The sequence below is a fragment of the Oncorhynchus masou genome, chromosome 23 (assembly GCF_036934945.1).
Source record: "Oncorhynchus masou masou isolate Uvic2021 chromosome 23, UVic_Omas_1.1, whole genome shotgun sequence".
NCBI lineage: Eukaryota > Metazoa > Chordata > Actinopteri > Salmoniformes > Salmonidae > Oncorhynchus > Oncorhynchus masou.
The window spans coordinates 51877079-51892320 of NC_088234.1; positions in this window are offsets into that span (position 1 = coordinate 51877079).

Consider the following 15242-nt stretch of genomic DNA (forward strand, 5'->3'; position numbering starts at 1 on the left):
ACATTACATATCTCAATAAGCCTTTCTTTGCGGGCCAAGTTATACCCTAACATAGCAGCATTAGAAAACTCCCTTTGTATATGTCAAATACATTTTTTTATTGAAATGCACTGTCAACTTCCTACATTTAGAATGACTGCCAGGGTAGGGATGAATGATTCATGGGACTACCAAAATCATCTCAACTGTAACTATTACAGTAATGGGTGAAATTCATCTAAAATATTGGATTTGTTTACAAAAGTGTATGTTATATTTTTTTTGTATTGTAAGATTAATCAAATTATCATTAATATGATTTTGATGGGCATGGTTGAGTGTTTTACTCAACACAGTAAAAATTACACAATCCCACACTACTCAAAAATCTAATAAAATCAAATTATATTGGTCACATACACATGGTTAGCAGATGTTAATATGTGTGTAGTGAAATGCTTGTGCTTCTAGTTCCGACAGTGCAGTAATATCTAACAAGTAATCTCACAATTCCAAAACAACTACACACAAATCTAAAGGGATTTAGATTTAGGTATTAACAACAGCACAAGTTTTTTTACACCACTGAGTGTTAAGTTAATTTAACTCCTGAATCAAGACTAGAAATGTTACACTGAAAAGTCAACACTAGGTAAAACTGGTCAATTTGGTGTGTACCATATACAATACATTGCTGATTCATACTCCATTCTATTCTCCTACACTCCTACACTATTCTCTGCTTAATAAAATCACAGAAAATAACCATTTGAAAGACAGAAATCCTGGCAAAGATATCAACTCTGTATATAGCTTCGTTATTGTGTTACTCTTTATAATTTTTTACGTTAGTTTATTTGGTAAATATTTTCTTAACTCTTCTTGATTTGCACTGTTAGTTAACCTGTTATGACTGTAATCCCTATATCGGGATCGATATGACAACTACCAGTGAAAATAGAAGGCACCAAATTCAAACCACAGAAATCTCATAATTACAATTCCTAAAACATACATGTGTCTTATATCATTTTAAAGCTATCTCGTTGTTAATCCCACCAAAGTGTCCGAATTCAAATAGGCTTTTCAGCGAATGCACTACAAATGATTATGTTAGGTCTTCACCAAACCACAATAAGCACAGCCATTTTCCAGCAAAATATAGCATTCACAAAAGGCATAAATAAAGATAAAATTAATTACTAACCTTGAATTATCTTCATCAGATGACACTCATAGGACTTCATGTTACACAATACATGCATGTTTTGTTTGATAAAGTTCATATTTATATCAAAAAATCTGAGTTTACATTGGCTATTTAGATTCACTAGTTCCAAAAACATCAAGTGATTTTTGCGTAGCCACATCGGTTCAACAGAAATACTCATCATAGATGAAGATAAAAGATGATAATACAAGTTATACACATGAAATTATAGATATACCTCTCCTTAATGCAACCGCTGTGTCGGATTTCAAAAAAAAGTATATGGAAAAAGCAACCCATGCAATAATCTGAGACGGCACTCAGAACAGTAGCCAAATTAGCCTCCATGTTGGAGTCAACAGAAACCATAAAATACATGATAAATGTTTCCTTACCTTTGATGAACTTCATCAGAATGCAGTCCTAGAAATCCCAGGTCCACAATAAATGCTTGATTTGTTCGAAAATGTCCGTTATTTATGTCCAATTAGCTACTTTGGTTAGTGCGTTTGGTAAACAATTCCAAAGTCACAAAGCTCGTCCACTATGACGTGACGAAATGTCCAAAGTTCCGTAACAGTCAGTAGAAACATGTCAAACGATGTACTGAATCAATCTTTAGAATGTTGTTTACATATATCTTGAATAACATTCCAACCGGAGAATTAGAATTACTTCAGATAAGCGGTGGAACGCAAGTCCTCCCCCTGTGAACGCACCTGGTGAAAGCATGGTCCACTCATGGCTGTGGTGACTATTTCCTGTGTCAATCGCCCCCCCTTCACATTAGAGTCATCAGACTCTATTATTGACTGCTGACATCTAGTGGAAGGCGTAGGAAGTGAAAACTCATCCATATCTCGCTGTAATTTTAATGAGACCTTGGTTGAAAATATGCCATCTCCAGAAAAGAAAACAAGAGTGGAATTTCTCAGGTTTTTGCCTGCTATATGAGTTCTGTTATACTCACAGACATAATTCAAACAGTTTTAGAAACTTCAGAGTGTTTTCTATCCAATACTACAATTAATATGCAAATATTAGCAACTATGACTGAGGAGCAGGCCGTTTTGATATGGGCACCTTTCATCCAAGCTACTCAATACTGCCCCTGCAGCCATAAAAAGTTAAGGGCTTGTAAGTAAGCACTTCACGGTAAGGTCTAAACTTGTTGTATTCGGCTCATGTGACAAATAACATTTGATTTGATCTATGTCAGTATTGTATTTTTTATTTAACTATGCAAGTCAGTTAAGAACAAATTCTTATTTACAATGACGGCCTAGGAACAGTGGGTTACCTTGTTCAGATTTTTAACTTATGGTTACTGGCCCAATGCTCTAACCACTAGGCTGCCTGCCGCCCCTTGTATATGTACAATGACTAAGGGAATGGCAGATATGTGTAAAAATATATAGTGCATTCGGAAAGTATTCAGACTCCTTGACTTTTTCCACATTTTGTTATTTTACAGGCATACAGGCTTCTACCTGGCCACTCTACCATAAAGGCCTTATTGGTGGAGTGCTGCAGAGATAGTTGTCCTTCTGGAAGGTTCTCTCATCTCAACAGAGGACCTCTGGAGCTCTGTCAGAGTGACCATCGGGTTCTTGGTCACCTCCCTGTCCATGGCCCTTCTCCCCGATTGCTCAGTTTGGCCGGTTGGCCAGCACTAGGAAGAGGCTTGGTGGAAGCCACTTTGTTCTTGGGGACCTTCAATGCTGCAGACATTTTTTGGCACCCTTCCACAGATCTGTGCCTCGACACAATCCTGTCTCAAAACTCTACGGACAATTCATTAGACCTCATGGCTTGGTTTAAATAGACAGGTGTGTGTCTTTCCAAATCATGCCCAATCAATTAAATTTACCACAGGTAGACTCCAATCAAGTTGCAGAAACATCAAGGATGATCATTGGAAAAAGGAGGAACCGGAACTTAATTTAGAGTCTCATAGCAAATGGTCAGAATACGGTATTTCTGTTTTTATATTTTATAAACTTGCAAACATTTCTAAAAAACATTTGCTTTGTCATTATTGGGTATTGTGTGTAGATTGATTAGAGCAAATATATATATTATCAATTTTAGAATAAGGCTGTAACGTAACAACATTGGGAAAAAGTCAAGGGGTCTGAATACTTTCTGCATAGACTATAGGTACAGTTTAAAACGTTCCCACACCTATCTTTTTGAAGATATCAGATTACTCAAACTCCTGATGTTAAAGTTTAAACACTGAAGGAAATACTATTGCTCAGGCACTATTAAAAATACAGATTTTTTTCCAATTAAAAGCCTATTCAGATTCAGAAGGGTTCTATGTAGAACCGTAATTGCCTTCCAAAAAATCTTTCTTACCTTCCAAACAATTATCTCACACACACATACATACACACACACACACACAGACACACAAACCTTGAGGTTATGCTGCACTCGAACAGACAGAAATAAGAGGCTCTGACCATGGCAGCTTTGGTGCTGAGTGAGAATGATGTATGGAAACTGGATGAGGAAAATATTGGACAGGATTTTCCGTCCAGGTTGAGGTCTTTATTTTCAGCTGCCATTAAAGAGAAACTTCACCGCTGCTCTATTTCACTATATGTGGCCAAAAATATGTTATTAACATATCATATGTGTCATAGTTTTTTTTTATTTCCTCACAACATGCAAATTCATGCTTTTCTGCTTCTCAGCAGTAGAAATGTGCATTGGTGCAAGGTACATTGCCTTGCTGTAAGCTAACCACAATATCCAGAATTCATAGCGATTTCAGGATGTGGTGGGCCCGCCCCGTGGAGGTGTGAAAAATGTAAAAATGTCTGTGTTTGTAGCCAGCACTTTCAGTCAGAGGATTTCAAAACGGAACTGAAGTCTCAACTGATATGTTTTTGCCATGTTGTCGAACATTGACAAGAAATGCTGTTCCATTGATTTCCCCTGCACTTCATAAAGGGAGATATACAATCAGCCAACATCAGTGCAGCAGAAAATAAGTCACGCTGAGGTAACTTAGCTAAGGTTACATAGCTAACTAGCTAGCTGGTGAACTACATTTGTTTATCTAAACCAAAATGTAACTAGCTTTCATAATACGCTGAATAGACATTCTGAAAAAATATATAAAGGTAATTAGGCAGCTGCTATTTAGCGATGTGATTTGTAACTTTGTAAGCTAACGTTAGCATTGTTAGGTTACATTAGCTAACCTTTAGCCAGCCAACTAACTACCGCAGAGACTAACATGACTGTGTTCAATTTAAAGTCCGATCCCATCAACAGATGCAGAGACATCAACATCAAGCTCTTTCTAAAGTCTTACTAAAATCAACTAAATCTTTCTAGGACTCCATGATGTGCTAGCCATAAACATGCTTGTTGTAGGTGTGTAGGTGTGTTTACAACATCCATATTCAGTTAGACTGATGTTGTAGTATCATATAGAATGCCTAGTATGCTCACAACTGCTTTGTGGTACAGATATTGCTAGCTGTTGTACATATGTACAGTACCAGTCAAACATTTGGACACACCTACTCATTCCAGAGTTTTTCTTTTACTATTTTCTACATTATAGAATAATAGTGAAGACATCAAACTATTAATAACACAAATGGAATCATGTAGTAACAAAAAAAAGTGTTTTATATTTGAGATTCTTCAAAGTAGCCACTCTTTTCCTTGATGACAGCTTGGCAGACTCTTGGAATTATTTCAACCAGCTTCATGAAGTAGTCACCTGGAATGCATTTCAATTAACAGGTATGCCTTGTTAAAAGTTCATTTGTGGAATTTATTTTCTTCTTAATGTGTTTGAGCCAATCAGTTGTGTTGTGCCAAGGTAGGGGTGGTATACAGAAGATATCTCTATTTGGTAAAAGACCAAGTCCATATTATGGCAAGAATAACTCAAATAAGCAAAAAGAAATATCAGTTCATCATTACTTGACGACATGAATTTCTAACATTTCAAGAACGTTAAACGTTTCTTCAAGTGCAGTCGCAAAAACCATCAGGCACCATGATGAAACTGGCTGTCATGAGGACCGTCACTGGAAAGGAAGACCTCTGCTGCAGAGAATGTTCATTAGAGTTACCAGCCTCAGAAACTGCAGCCCAAATAAATGCTTCATATAGTTCAAGTAACAGACACATCTCAACATCAACTGTTCAACTGAATCAGGCCTTCATGGTCAAATTGCTACAAATAAACTACTACTAAAGGACACCAATAATAAGAGACTTGCTTGGACCAAGAAACTCGAGCAATAGACCGGTGGAAATCTGTCCTTTGGTCCAAATTTGAGATTTTTGGTTACAAATGCCCTGTCTTTGTGAGATGCAGAGTAGTTGAATGGATGATCTCCGCTTGTGTGGTTCCCTCCAAGAAGCATGAAGGAGGAGGTGTGATGGTGTGGGGGTGCTTTGCTAGTGACACTGTCAGTGATTTATTTAGAATTCAAGGCACAATTAATCACCATGGCTAAGTTGGGGAATAATCAGAATTGGTTGGTAACATAGGTAAGACGTTTTAGTGTTCATCATATGTTTGTAAGTTACTTCTCATCAGAATGTTGTTTTTGTATAATACTGTGGCGGGGTTGCAGTATCTGTTCTATGTCAAGACTAAGTTGCTTGGGCCGGAGAGAGGGGAGAGGTCAAGCATGTATCTCTTGGCTCCACAATGTCTGTGTGCCAGTCAGTGTGTCTCTGTGATCTTGTCAAGATAGGATTGATTTGATATATGCCTGTTGATATAGAGGATTGGTTTATGGTTCTGAGTTTGAGAAAGGAGACAAAGCTGGAAAATGAATTATGCCGATGCTGTCTTATCCTGTGTGTCTTTGCTATAAAAGTTCTCATTTGAAATGTGTAAGGGACTCTATGAGAATTCATTGATAGACACTGAATTGATCTGAGAGTCACAGGGTTGTGATAGAGCTCAAATAATTAAAGATGGACTTTGATAACTAACTCTGACTTGTGTGTGGCTTGCTCTCATGATTTGGTAAATAGAGGAAATTTCCACGACAGCTACCACAGCATTCTGCAGTGAAACACCATTCCATCTGGTTTGCGCTTTGCGGGACTATCATTTGTTTTTCTACAGGACAATGAACCAACACAACTCCAGGCTGTGTACGGGCTACAGTGCCTTGCGAAAGTATTCGGCCCCCTTGAACTTTGCGACCTTTTGCCACATTTCAGGCTTCAAACATAAAGATATAAAACTGTATTTTTTTGTGAAGAATCAACAAGTGGGACACAATCATGAAGTGGAACAACATTTATTGGATATTTCAAACTTTTTTAACAAATCAAAAACTGAAAAATTGGGCATGCAAAATTATTCAGCCCCCTTAAGTTAATACTTTGTCGCGCCACCTTTTGCTGCGATTACAGTTGTAAGTCGCTTGGGGTATGTCTCTATCAGTTTTGCACATCGAGAGACTGAGAATATTTACCATTCCTTCTTGCAAAACAGCTCGAGCTCAGTGAGGTTGGATGGAGAGCATTTGTGAACAGCAGTTTTCAGTTCTTTCCACAGATTCTCGATTGGATTCAGGTCTGGACTTTGACTTGGCCATTCTAACACCTAACACCTACCTAATTTCTATCAACATATTGATTGCACTACGCATGGGTTTAATACACTCGATCACCGCTACTCTAACTTCCACGATGCATACAAAGCCCTCCCCCGCATCCCTTTGGCAAATCCGACCATGACGCCAACTTGCTCATACCGTCTTATAGGCAGAAACTCAGTCAGGATGTACCAGTGACTAGGACCATTCAACGCTGGTCTGATCAATCGGAATCCACGTGTCAAGACTGTTTTGATCACATGGATCACAACTTCTTTGCCCGCTTTGAGGATAATAAAGTACCATCGTCACAGCCCACTAACAATCCCCCCTCTACTTCTCCATGGCCAACGTGAGTAAAACATTTAAACGTGTTAATCCTAGCAAGGCTGCTGGCATCCCGAGCCGCGTCCTCTGAGCATGCGCAGACCAGATGGCTGGTGTGTTTACGGACATATTCAATCTCTCCCTATCCCAGTCTGCTGTCCCCACATCTTTAAAGATGGCCACCATTGTTCCTCTACCCAGGAAGGCAAAGATAACTAAACTAAATGACTACAGCCCCCAGGCACTCACTTCTGTCATCATGAAGTGCTGTGAGAGACTATTCAAGGATCATATCACCTCCCTTACCGGCCACCTTAGACCAACTTCAGTTTGCATACCACCCCAGCAGGTCCACAGACGATGCAATCGCAATTACACTGCACACTGCCCTATCCCATCTGGACAAGAGGAATACCTATATTTGAAGTCGGAAGTTTACATACACCTTAGGAAAATACATTTAAACTCAGTTCTTCACAAGTCCTGTCTTAGGTCAGTTAGGATCATCACTTTATTTTACTCACTCTACTCTGAAATGTCAGAATAATAGTAGAGATAATGATTTATTTCAGCTTTTATTTCTTTCATCACATTCCCAGTGGGTCAGAAGTTGTTAATGGGATTTATATGTTTAAATGAATGATTAGAATATTCCACCCTGAAACCATATGATTGTATGAAATTGATTAGAATCATGAGATTATTTTAATGATGTGTGTGGTTTTAGTCAGTAGAATGATATATCTGTGAGTGTAGTTTTTAGGAAGAATTAGGGTATAACAATATATCTGTACAATATGTCTATTATAGTATCTTAAAAACAAACTGTCTGAGCAAGATTCGGTGTCGACCTATCTTGAGGGAGGATGGGGAGCGATTCTCACAGCCTCCCCTAATCTTTGTCGGCTGGGTAGCAGGACAGTAGTATGTGCGTAGGATACCTACTGTTTGTGTGGAAGTATGTACACAGCTATAAAATGAATGTCTTTGTATTCTTGACTTTAGAACATTCTCTGAATAAACTGTACTAACCTTTTGTCTTTGACTAATTATTATTATACCCATGGTCTTACAAACCTCGAGGATTGGTCAGAGCTATTGTTTGTTAGTTATTATCATTGGGATTAAAAATGATCATGACAGAAGTTTGTAGCTCTATTTATTAGAGAGGGGTAATGAAAGATTTTGTTCGGACGCCAGGCAGGTATTAACCATGCCGAAAGGAAAAGAATAGAATAGAGAGAGTACCACTACCAGACCCACACACATCAGCAGAAGAGACTGCCTAGAATGTGGCCTGTTTACCAGATAGCCAGTGGAGAGAAAAGTGAATACACACCCTATAAAACCCACATCACAGCACAGGGGTAACCCCACCAAAAATACCTCATACAATAATAATAATAATAATAATAATAATAATAATAATGGCAGAGCAAGAAAGAACCCAGTCATCAACAGAGGATTTGCAGTAATATGTATTATCTTCCAGTGGAGGAGTGCAGAGGGTATGAATGTGGGGGGTGTTCTTAGACACAACAAAGGCCTTAAAAATGTCCACAATCTTCTCGGCCACTTGTCATTAGTACACCCCACCTCAATACAGTTCAAATAACAATACACAACTTGCAAGCAACCTCCCTTTTAACTAAAATGTCCACCCAAATACTTATGGTGGGGAAATAATAGTCCAGCTCTAATGAACTTCAATAGGATGTGCATTTGAAAATAGAAAGTCTGTTGCAGGGTAAAGCACTGGAATGATAGAGGGAAGAGAAAGAGAGAAAGGGAACAAGAGAGATCTTAGCTGTGGTCTTCAGGCATGCAGGTGTACATTCTGACTGTCCGATGGTTTGTATGTTAACTTCTCTAGGGTAGAGGGCAGCATTCGGAATTTTGGATGAAAAGCATGCCCAAATTAAACTGCCTGCTACTCGGGCCCAGAATATATGATATGCATATAACTGGTAGATTTGGATAGAAAACTCAAGTTTCCAAAAATGTTAAAATAGTGTCTGTGAGTTTAACTGAACAGGCGAAAACCTGAGAAAAATCCATTCAGGAAGTAGTTTTTTAAATTATTTTTTTTGTTTTCTATTCAATGCCATTACAGTTTTCATTGACTTAGGACTGAAATTGCAGTTCCTATGCCTTCCACTAGATATCAACAGTCTTTAGAAATTGTTTCAGACTTTGATTCTGATGAATGAGGGAGTAAGACCAGTCTGAATGAGTGGACGTGTCACAGAGCTTTTTCATGCGCAATCCCGAGAGAGTGCCTTTCTTGTTAACCTTTTATAATCACGACGTTATTGTCCGGTTGAAATATTATAGATCATTTCGGCTAAAAACAACTGGATTAAATATAGGATTAAATATAAACATCGTATGACATGTTTCTATGAACTTTACGGATACCATTTGGATTTTTTTTGTCTGCCTGTTTTGACTGCGTTTGAGCCTGTGGATTACTGAAGAAAACGCAAATAAAAATAAGGTTTTTGGATATAAAGAGACTTTATCGAACAAATGGAACATTTGTTTAGTAAATTAATGTCTTCTGAGTGCAAACATATGAAGATCATCAAAGGTAAGTGATTCATTGTATCTCTTTCTGAGTTGTGTAACTCTTCTGCTTGGCTGGTTACTGTTTGTAATGATTTGTCTGCTTGGCTATGTTCTCAAATAATGGTAAGGTATGCTTTCGCCGTAAAGCATTTTTTAAATCTGACACCGTGGTTGGATTCACAAGCAGTATATCTTTAAACCTATGTAAAATATGTTTTGATTTCTGAGTTTTATAATGAGTATTTCTGTATTTGAATTTGGCGCTCTGTAATCTCACTGGATGTTGGTCAGGTGGGACGCTAGCGTCCCACATACCCTAGAGAGGTTAAAGCTTTGCAACAATGTTGCTACTAATCCATGCGATCCATAACCGGCGCGGTCCCAAACAAAAACAACCACGACCTAGAGGGGTCACACCGATGATTGAGTTAAATACTTTATAATCTACACACGCTGAAAACAAACAAAACTTCTGCAGCATAGCACACACAATCAAACTGTCGCTGCACCCAAGAGCTCCTCCCCAAAGAGCTGAACGAGCTGTCTTTATTTCCTCCTTCTTTACTGCTGATGTGCTCTTAAAGTGGCAGCGCACGGTTAAGGCTCCGTGCAGGATTTCACCACAATATTACATACACTCAATTAGTATTTGATTGGCATTGCCTTTAAATTGTTTAACTTGGGTCAAACGTTTCAAGTAGCCTTCCACAAGCTTCCCACAATAGGTTGGGTGAATTTTGGCCCTTTCCTCCTGACAGAGCTGGTGTAACTGAATCAGATTTGTAGGCGTCCTTGCTCGCACACGCTTTTTCAGTTCTGCCTAAACATTTTCTATAGGATTGAGGTCAGGGCTTCGTGATGACCACTCCAATACCTTGACTTTGTTGTCCTTAAGCCATTTTGCTACAACTTTGGAAGTATGCTTAGGTTCATTGTCCATTTGGAAGACCCATTTGCAACCAAGCTTGAACTTCCTGACTGATGTCTTGAGATGTTGCTTCAATATATCCACGTAATTTTCCATCCTCATAATGCCATCTATTTTGTGAAGTGCACCAGAACCTCCTGCAACAAAGCACCCCCACAACATGATGCTGCCACCCCTGTAAATCACGGTTGGGATGGTGTTCTTCTGCTTGCAAGCCTCTCCCTTTATCCACCAAACATAACAATAGTCAATATGGCCAAACAGTTCTATTTTCGTATCATCAGACCAGAGGATATTTCTCCAAAAAGTACTACCTTTGTCCCCATGTGCAGTTGCAAACCGTAGTCTGGCCTTTATGGCGATTTTGGAGCAGTGGCTTTTGCCTTGCTCAGTGGCCTTTCAGTTTATGTCGATATAGGACTCGTTTTACTGTGGCTCCTTGACAGTCATTCTGTACTTTTGTCTTGGTTTGGCCTTCAAACTTTAGACTCCCATCATCTTTACCCAAAGAATCGATAGCAGCTACATGGTTGCTTTGCAGTCCAGACACTTTGCACAGTCCCTCACATAATAAAGTGCATTTACTCACAGCTGAAATAACCCACTGTTTGTGTTTAAGGGAAGGCCAATCAGAAAAATCTCCTTGCTCAGCAGCAAGCGATGGGGCTTGTCTGGCAGTAAAACTGTCTTGGGCTGGATTTAAGAAGGCTAAGTCTGGCTCTGTTAGGGCTAGCGCTAAAAACAAGACCTTGCTGGATGGCTGAGAATGTTAACTATTGCAAATGAATATACAGTACACCCCCCCCCCCCCCCCCCCACACACACACACACACACACACACACACACACACACACACACACACACACACACACACACACAGATAGATACAGTTGAAGTCAGAAGTTTCAATAAACCTTAGTCAAATACATCAAAACACAGTTTTTCACAATTCCTGACATTTACTGAAACCCAAAATTCCCTGTTTTAGATCGGTTAGGATGACCACTTTATTTTAAGAATGTGAAATGCCAGAATAATAGTAGAGTGAATGGTTTATTTCAGCTTTTATTTATTTCATCACATTCCCAGTGGGAATTCCCAAGTTTACATACACTCAATTAGTATTTGCTAGCATTGTTGTTTAAATTGTTTAACTTAGGTCAAACGTTTTGGGTAGCCTTCCACAAGCTACCCACAATAAGTTGGGTGAATTTTGGCCCATTCCTCCTAACAGAGCTGGTGTAACTGAGTCCGGTTTGTAGGCCTCCTTGCTCGCACCCACTTTTTCAGTTCTGCCCTCAAATGTTCTATATAATTGAGGTCAGGGCTTTGTGATGGCCACTCCAATAGCTTGACTTTGTTGTCCTCAAGCCATTTTGCCACAACTTTGAAAGTATGCTTGGGGTTATTGTCCATTTGGAAGACCCATTTGCGACCAAGCTTGAACTTCCTGACAATGTCTTGAGATGTTGCTTCAGTATATCCAAATAATTTTCCATCCTCATAATGGCATCTATTTTGTGAAGTGCACCAGTCCCTCCTGCAGCAAAGTCCCCCATAACATGATGCTGCCACCCCCGTGCTTCACGGTTGGGATGGTGTTCTTCAGCTTGCAAGCCTCCCCCTTTATCCTCCAAACATAACAATGGTCATTATGGCCAAACAGTTCTATTTTTGTTCCATCAGACCAAAGGACAATTCTCCAAAAAGTACGATCTTTGTCCCCATGTGCAATTGCAAGCCATAGTCTGGCTTTTTTTATGGCGGTTTATGAGCAGTGGCTTCTTCCTTGCTGAGTGGCCTTTCAGGTTATGTCGATATAGGACTCGTTTTACTGTGGATATAGATACATTTGTACCTGTTTCCTCCAGCATCTTCACAAGGTCCTTTGCTGATGTTCTGCGATTGATTTTCACTTTTTGCACCAAGTACGTTCATCTCTAGGAGACAGAACGCATCTCCCTCCTGAGTGTATGACAGGAATTGTGAAAAAGTTTAAATGTATTTGACTCGGGTGTATGTAAACTTCCGACATACAGCTGTAAATTGGGTTAGAGCCTACAATGCAACTTTTTATGTGACGTGTTAAGCACATTTTTTCTCCTGAACTTATTTAGGCTTGCCATAACAAAGGGGTTGACTCAAGACATTTCCGCTTTTTATTTTTAATTAATTTGAATTGTTTTCAAAATAAAATATTCCACTTTGACATTATGGGGTATTGTTAGTCGCTGGCTTATACACATCTCTATGTAATCACTTTTAAATGCAGGATGAAACACAACAAAATGTGAAAAAGTCAAGTGGTGTGAATGCTTTCAGAAGGCACTGTAGCTCTTGTAATGGTAGCATGCAATGTAAGGTGAAAAAATGACTTAATGACTTACTGTCAAGTAGTGCTCCGTATTTCTGCTGGTACGGTAGCATGGCTCAACCTGGATGCTGTTAACATCCAAAGGAAAATAATAAGTAACAAGCTTTACATCTTAGCCACATCACTGAGTATGTCCAGATACTGCATTGCAGTTTACCATTCAGGCCATCAGCTTAACCTGGTGATGGAGTTAGAGTGGGTCTAATTGGACAGGAGTGTACTCAGCAGTGGAGGCTGTTGAGGGGAGAACAGCTCATAATAATGTCTGGAACGGAGCAAATGGAATATCATCAAACACCTGGAAACCATGTTTTTGATGTATTTGATACCATTCCGCTGATTCCGCTCCAGTTATTACCACCAGCCCGTTCTCCCCAAGTAAGGTGCCACCAACCTCCTGTGGTACTCAGTCAGTTGACTGTGTTACACACAAGCTAACAGTCAGGGGTTTGGCATGCAGACAGTTTGCCTCAGAGCCCAGATTAATGAATGGACACACAAGTACACAGATGAGCTCTTAGCATCTGCATCATTCATTCCTAGACACAGGGGCTTAGCTCTGTTAACGGTGAGTGAAAAGAAGACTGGACACATTATGACTACTCACTTTGAATAAGGAAAGGGTGAGAAGGTGGCTCAGTTAAGATCACTAGTCTGCTGTCTGGAGTCTAGAAATGAAATGATCAGAGCAGAACCACTGACCCTTAACAGATCAATGTGTATGCAGGTGTTGGTGTGCATCCTTTAATACGAGTTTGTTTCCTTCTAGCCCTTCACTGTTACTCATTCTAATCATCAGCTGTGTTTATGCTACGTAGCATGAGCAAGATCAGCCGTGTACTGATCTATAACACATCATAGTTAGTACAGTAATGTCAACACTGGGTATCAATCTGGTCATTAATTATTATCCCAATCGTTGTTCTCCTTTCCTGGAATATTGACTAAATATGTTAACCAGTGAGACTAATCAGTGTCCTACTGACCTTTACATTTACATGTGTTTTCCAAATTTTAGGCAATCCCGTTACCTTTCAAAGTGGACTGTATTAACCAGTGTCAGTGACAACTGTGTGCGTGCCACGAGACCAGGTAATATGCTGGTGAGAACAGTTTAAAGTGACATATAGTGCCCTCCTGTGTTCATCCCCCAAAAACGCAGACAAACTTCAGGTGTTGCAAGCCTAGTAGTGCTGAGCGATTAACTGTAATGGTTTTCTTCTGGGGAAAAAGAGGCGGACCAAAATGCAGCGTGGTTAGTTTTGTGCATCTTTAATAAAGATGAAAGTACAACAATCTACAAAACAAGAAACGTGAAAATCCAAAACAATCCTATCTGATGCCACAAACACAGGAACAATCACCCACAAAACCCAACACAAATCAGGCTACCTAAATATGGTTCCCAGTCAGAGACAATGACTAACACCTGCCTCTGATTGAGAACCATATCAGGCCAAACATAGAAATAGACAAACCAGACACACAACATAGAATGCTCACGTCCTGACCAACACTAAAACAAGGAAAACACACACGAACCCCCAAGGTGCGGACTCCGAACGCACAACCTAAACCTATAGAGGAGGGTCTGGGTGGGCATCTGTCCGCGATTGCGGATCTGGCGCTGGATGTGGACCCCACTCCATAATTGTCTTAGTCCCTCTCCTTAGCGTCCCTTGAGTGACGACCCTCGCCACTAACCTTGGCCTAGGAACCCTAACAACGGGCCCCACTGGACTGAGGGGCAGCTCGGGACTGAGGGGCAGCTCGGAACTGAGGTAGCTCAGGACTGAGAGGAAGCTCAGGACTGAGAGGAAGCTCAGGCAGGTTGATGAATCTAGCAGATCCTGGCTGGCTGGCGGTTCCGGCAGATCCTGGCTGGCTGGCGGTTCCGGCAGATCCTGGCTGACTGGCGGTTCCGGCAGATCCTGGCTGAATGGCGGATCCGGCAGATCCTGGCTGAATGGCGGATCCTGGCTGAATGGCGGATCCTGGCTGACTGGCGGACCTGGAAGATCCTGGCTGACTGGCGGATCCTGGCAGACTGACGGATCCTGGCTGACTGGCGGATCTGGAAGATCCTGGCTGACTGGAGGATCCTGGCAGACTGGCGGATTCTGGCTGACTGGCGGATCCTGGCTGACTGGCAATTCTGGCAGATCCTGGCTGAATGGTGGATCCTGGCTGAATGGCGGATCCTGGCTGAATGGCGGATCCTGGCTGACTGGCGGACCTGGAAGATCCTGGCTGACTGGCGG